This window comes from Triticum aestivum, chromosome 4D (assembly GCF_018294505.1).
Source record: "Triticum aestivum cultivar Chinese Spring chromosome 4D, IWGSC CS RefSeq v2.1, whole genome shotgun sequence".
NCBI lineage: Eukaryota > Viridiplantae > Streptophyta > Magnoliopsida > Poales > Poaceae > Triticum > Triticum aestivum.
This window is the reverse complement of record NC_057805.1, coordinates 29,209,698-29,216,435: the sequence shown is the minus strand read 5'-3', so window position 1 is coordinate 29,216,435 and position 6,738 is coordinate 29,209,698. Positions and strand designations below refer to the sequence as shown.

The window sequence follows — 6,738 nt, the reverse complement described above, 5'->3', positions numbered from 1 at the left end:
TAATACTTAGGCATGCCTTTAGTTATTTTCACTGGCTATATATTTTATGACTGGCTAAATGAAACATAATGACTACAAAGCCTAGCCTGTGCTTAGAGGGAATCAGGAGAACACCAGAATGCTTTGTAACAGAGGTGGTGGTCAACAAATTTCATCAGCTCAATTTCACCTGTATTTGTACATGTTTAACCAGTGCTGTAACTGAATGTTGAGATTGCTGATTGTACTATCCATATGAATGCATGAGAATTCACTAATGTCAGCCGACGCTGGTAAATGGTGTTAAGCCTGCAAGCTAATTTCGCTTTGGCTCAATTACATAGCCGCAATATCCTGTGTCTGTTTCATACGCAGGAGCATGACACTTCACAGCTGTCCATTCAGATATGATGTTCTATCATTGTTTTTCCATGCCATTGTATTCAATCCACTTTCCAGTTTAGATTATTTGATTTGGGTGAGAAGCGAGGTCATTTGACTTGCAGCGACCTACAATTTACTCCTGGTGGTCTGTCGCTGTCTCGTGTTTAGACTTAAAGTTCAGTCTGGTCTTATGGTTGGTGTAGTTGTGGTGGCTTGGTTTGGTTAGAACTATCTGATCCCTTTTGCCTTCAGAGCTAGCTGAACTTTTATCTACCGGTCTAGCCCACTCGCTCGATTTCTTGAATGGATAAGAAACTGTTCTTTTACTACCGAGTTCTTACAGCTTACATCTCTGCTCTCAGTTTTCACTGTCGAGCTTTATTTAATGGACAGAGTTGAGTATTTTTTGAGTTATGCACATACCTCACCTTCTTTTTCTTTATTATTTGATGGATGCACGGACAAGATATGAACCATATGTCGGGTGACAGTACAGACATGTATTGAGCTTATCAATCAATGAGAAGTGTCGTTGCGGGAAAAGTGAGAAGAATGTCTACTTTTTATTGTTACTTCTGTAACACTTCATGGCTTGTAGAATCTCATTGTTGAGCATCCACTATAGATATATGTGGAGAGAGAGAGAGAGAGAGATTGACTTACTTTCAAAAATCAAAGAGAAACAGGGAAACTAATTCTGCCTTATAGTCTCATGCCTATATTGAGCACACCATGTCTCGGTCATATCACAATTGAATGTTTTTCACTATATTGTTATCTTTTATGAATGCATATGTTAAACCTGAATTACTACTAACTTCGTATTACCTGCTTGACCAAAATGTTGGGATTGCTGTATAGGTGAACGCTTCATCCACCACGTTGATGAGTTTAGCACCTACTGCCTGTATGGAAATGAAGTGACATTATACAATGACAATCTCAAGAATTTGCACACGCTAATTAAAGGAAGTAGAACACCTACCTGCTACTATGTCTGCCACATGACAAAGGCTTTTGCAACCCCTGGAAAAAGAAAAGTGAGCATTGAAAAAATCCTTTACTTTATTTGGATCCATCCTATGCTGCAGGCTTACATACTAATCAACATTTTTTTCTCCCTTATAGTATTTCTAGGCGCCGTTCTCTCAAACCAGTCTTTTCCCACATATGAATGCCAACAATGAAAAGCCAGTAAGAAACAGGGACGGTACTGTCAATTTCAAAGTCCGCTTTATCAAAGGCGTCGACAACAGGGCTACCATCACAAGGAACTGGACCAGTTTCTTTCAGCAGGCTAAAATGAAGTAGGGGCGTGTCTATACCTTTGCGTTCAAGTGCTTAGGAAAAGGGCTTCGCATGATCGTCTATCCCCTGTGAAGAGATCATAGAGGCCTTCTTTTATAAATGTTTATCTATGTAAACAACTACGATAACTTCTATGACGTGCGTACTTTTGGTCATGTCGTATGTAAGGTAACTAGAACTGTCCTCCGCGTACTACTGTCTGCTGCTTGCCGTTCAGACTACTTGAGTTATACTTTTGGACCGCCACTAGCCAAACAGTTATGTCTTTTCATATGTTGCTCTTTCTTAACTCTGTTTCTAACCTAGCCTTCCAATATTTTTGGACTGCCACTAGCAGACCACAACCCCTTGTTGTAAACAAGACAGTCTTTGGAATGGATTTAGCACTCCACCGATATTATAAATTATGAAGAAACTAGGTAGTGGCTCCATCTATCGTTCTCTCATCTACTTGTGTCTGTTGTCTGCTCGGTTTCTTATCTTTATATGTTTTGTGCTCTTTTCTATTACATATGCTCGTGTTTATAGTGATGTGGTTATGTGGTTATTAACCATACCAAACTATGTGTTGGGAATATATTTTTAGAAGCAACGAGCTTACTTAGTTACACTATGTGATAAGCATCGTGCAGTTAAATTTCATGTACCTAAATGTAATGTTTCTTTACACTATCATTCATCCAGATGATGATCATTTTTTAAACATCTAGGGATGGTTGTAAGATCTATTAGTATTCTTTGGTTTTTTAAATGTTCTTGTGTGCAAAATTGCTTTTATGCAATACATAAACATCTTAAAAAGTATGTATTCTATTCGTTTTACATATGACATGTGACATATGGGCATTTTCTAGATTTTGGAAGTGCTTCGGAGTTTGTAAATTTGCTACGGTTAAATGAACATTTCCAAATCCGAATTTCAAAAAATCTTAGACGTTGTTTTTTCTTTTGAACATTTTGACGTAGTTTTGAGTTCAAGACATCTTACAAACACAATATTTTTACCATTGAATATGCTTGCATCTAGGGCTAATGTTCCAGGTCCGTAAATAAATATGTACAGAATATTGGCTTTCCTTTTCTCCTTCTTTCCCCTCCTTTTCAAGTTCCAGCCGTTTCAAATAGGCCCGTTTTCTCTCCATGGCTACTCAATCGGGCTTGTCAGCATCTGGGTCGAAGCCCACCAACTTAGGTTTCCCAACAATATAGGGTAACCCTAAAATCAGTCTTGCCCAATGCCACCAGTCCCGGCTCTCTCCATTCGTCTCCCTTGACCGCCGCCTCCGTCCCGTGCTTTTCCCCAACCTCCGTTCGCCGCGATTCAGAGCCCAGGTGTCGAGCTCCTTCGATACAAGGTCTCCCTTTCCCTTTCCTTGTTATTTGTCTTCTAGATGTATAGTATTCTTCAGGTTACCGCAGTATATCATGTAGTCGACATACTATCCGAGGATTATAGCATAGGTATATGATTTGTCTGGTTTGTAATCCATTCTATCAAGATCAAATGAGGTTTGGTCTGAAATTCATCTGAATTTATCTGCGCTACCTGCTGCTTTATTTAGTGTTAGGTTTCAGATAGGGAAACAGTTGACGAGCGATGCACACAAACACATCCTCTTCTCTGAGCAGACACACACATACGTGTATACAAACCCTGGCATGTACGTGTTTTATACTGATTTACCCACACCAAGCACATGATGAGTGAAACAATGCATTATATCATCTTATTACCAGATAATCTGCCGGATGTACACGGACAAAAGAAACAAGAGGTGACGATGTGCTCACTTTAAAAAACATTGGCATGTGCATTTATAGTATAACAGAAAACTTACTTGCTCCTCGACATTTTCTATATGGTCTAAGAAGGCAAATCGCCAACATTATAAATGCTAGGAGAGGAACCACCGCAATCTGTATTTAGGTGTGTGACTCAGATAAACGCTCTGAAATTAGTTAGCTTACTTACAGAAAATCCACAGTCGAATATATCAGTGCTTATACGGAGGTAGCCGAGCTATGTTTAACAGCCACATGATCCTCAGTGTCTGCTACTATTTTGAGGCCCCATCTAAAACTGCTCTTTCATTTTCTGTTGTTTAACGACAATGAAATTTGATTTATGGAAACAGTACGGAGCGAGAAGGCAATGGACGACTTCTATGTATCAGACGATGAGCTACACGTTCCGTTCTTACCTCTGGTTAGCCCAATTGTTGATGATCCGTTCATTTTTTTATGTAGGTCCTCTCTACATTTGAGACATGGCTGATACTTTTTTTTATGATCTGCCTTCTTAAATAGCTCACTCCACGCTGTGTGACCATATGCCGGCAATATATTTTGGATCTGGCTCTAAAGAGGCTTGGGCTTGTTGTAGAAAGCATCAAGGTAACTGATGCTGAAGATGGGGAGTTGTATGCATCCATTTATCTGCATTTGAGTGCTCATAACAATATGCGTGCGGCGGAGCCAAAGGTGTTTCATGGGGGGTATGCTGGAACAAAGGAGTTGGCCATAGAATCAGCCAGCTCAGTTGTACTGGCTTTCTTAAATGATAGGTCGATAATATATGTTGATGATGCAAACTATCATGAGTTAAAGGCTTGTCACCACAAGTTGCTAGCGACTTCCTCGTGGGCAATGATATTTGAAGATTAGACACGCGAATTAAAAAAATGTCCAAGATGTCCCAAGAAACTGGAAATGGCAATAACGAGATCGACATGGCCAGCGACTGTGACGATACCAACAATACCTGCCCACTGCCATTAGTAATACCCTTGCTTCTCTTCACAAGTTCATATCCACTAATCAGCAAGTGGCATGCACATGCTCGATAACATGGTGTGTGTTGCTTACTTGACTATCACTCATGGACTCGCATCTTATTTCTTTTTTAAGCGTTGATCATCGATGATTTCCTGCTGATATTATTATCTTCTTAAACTGCGCAGAGCACAACCAAACAGCAGACAACGCCTTCTCCCAGCACATATGAACAACAGATGACCCCTCCTCCGAAGTTAGACATGTCAAGGTACTAAACAAACTTTACATGGATTGTGATCTAACTGTCTCGCATATCAAGACAGTGAACCATGCTTTGAACTATTGAACAGCAAGCAAGTTGGGAAACGTGCCATGTGCAATGTTCGCAAAGATTTATTTGGAAAACGCAAGCGCGACTGCGAAGAGTAAAAAGGTAATTTAAAAACCATAATGTATCTTCAATACTTTGATATGCTCTGATCAAAGACTTGTCTTTGGCACTTATAGGGATTAAGTTCGATTGGATCAAGCAGGGCAATGCAGTAGCCGTTTGATGCCGCGTCTATCATTATAATCAGTTATGTAGCGTTCTTAAGTGTGGTTTGTATCAGACACTTTGAAGTTACCGTGTGTAACAGTCGCTTGCTGTTTTGTATAATGGTTACATGGACCATCGCACTGGTCATGTAGATGGCATGTTGCATGTGTTTGCACATGTCCTATGTACAACTAAAGTCTACGATGTATACTTTTGCAGTTCTTCGACAATGTATTTGAGTTGTCTGCCTACGGTCGCCTATCCACGCCTCTGTGAATGGTTGCTCCTTCTGATATTAGGCAAAATATGTTCTTCTATCAGCAAACTAAAGGTACCTGAACAAACACGGCCACTCCTTTGTAAGTCAGGCAAAATAGCTAAAATTCGAGCTAAGCCTATATCATGCCATTCTTCAATTTGCTTTATACTTGCAACACGGTGTTTCTTTCTGAAAATAAAGAACTGTACATATATGTGGAGAAAACAGTGCCAACGCAGAGCTACAAAACTTATTTGTCTCTCTAGACATATACAACTCTTTATTAAAAAGTGAATGATCATCGATTATTCACTTTGGCATGCTTCGCTCCACATGAAAAAACTCACATATAAATACATTATACTGATTAAACAAAAAAAATTGATTTTTTAGAGAAATAAAAAATCAATCTAAATGAGCAACAGCATATAAGCTAAGCAACGACACAATGAGCCTTTCCCATCTGCATAACCAAGCAGAGAACCAGGCCCATGATAGGTAATTTTAAATGCACATACGATTAGAGCCCATACACGTCTTACTCAGGTTCTGCGCGGTATATAAACACCAGGATGATGGATTTTGACCTAAATCCCCAATCAAATCAAACCCTAACTCCTCTGTCTGCTCGGCGACACCTGCGCCATCGGCTTCTACGGTCGATCCTCTACGCCTGTCACACCAGAGGTGATTCAACGCCTTGGTTCCTCTATCCTTCGTTCTCTACTTTCTCCATGCCCCAATCTCACTCTACTAGGTCAGATCCAGCACACAGAGCATGGATGACATGGGCATTGGTGCTGTTTGTGATAAGGGATCTCCAGGCTCGTCATCATCAAGGACAAGAACCCCTGAACCAAAGGTAACAACCTGAACCCCTGTTATAACTGATTTGTCAGCATGGTTTTCTTTTTTTTACCGATAGTTTCCTCATTGTTCCCATGCCCTATCATGTTGAACGTCCTGTTAATTCACTGGTACACCTAAATATACCTAGGAACCCCTGCTTAACCACTGTTTTTCAGTGAATTAGAAACCCTGACTAGCAATAGGTGGTCTAGTGTTCAATGACTTTTACTCTTGTCTGTGATTTGAGGTAAAACTCACGGTTTACAGTCAATATTAGGATCAAGATATTTAATCAACTATATATGAGGTACCTGCTCTACTTTCGCATTCATTTAGTCCCATAATGCTAGCTTTCAAATGAAAAAGGACCCTATTTTTCTCTGCTACAAAAGTCATGGATGCAGAATTCTAGGTAAATCCAGGGCACCATGCATCAGAAACTCAAATAGTGCACCGGCATCGAATAGTTAGCTCGCGAATCTTTTTTGTTTCAGCACAAAACCAATTTATTCAGTGCAGAAACATGTTTTTTAACTGTCTTCTTTCCTGAGTTCAATTTGTTTTTCATCTTAAAGTAGCACTAAGTGTCAAGTGTACAATGATACACCTAATCTTGATTTAGTTTGATCAATAAAACTTAAACTTA

At 39.7% G+C, this 6,738-nt stretch overlaps 1 long non-coding RNA gene across 1 annotated transcript; it reads left to right on the top strand.

The window, feature by feature from the left end:
- Positions 1 to 2,910: 2,910 nt before the first annotated feature.
- On the top strand, positions 2,911 to 5,255 carry LOC123099497 (uncharacterized). The gene is made up of 6 exons (XR_006448169.1): positions 2,911 to 3,026; positions 3,807 to 3,877; positions 3,979 to 4,065; positions 4,632 to 4,714; positions 4,797 to 4,879; positions 4,954 to 5,255. It is a non-coding gene; the product is annotated as an uncharacterized lncRNA (long non-coding RNA).
- The last annotated feature ends 1,483 nt before the right edge of the window (positions 5,256 to 6,738 follow it).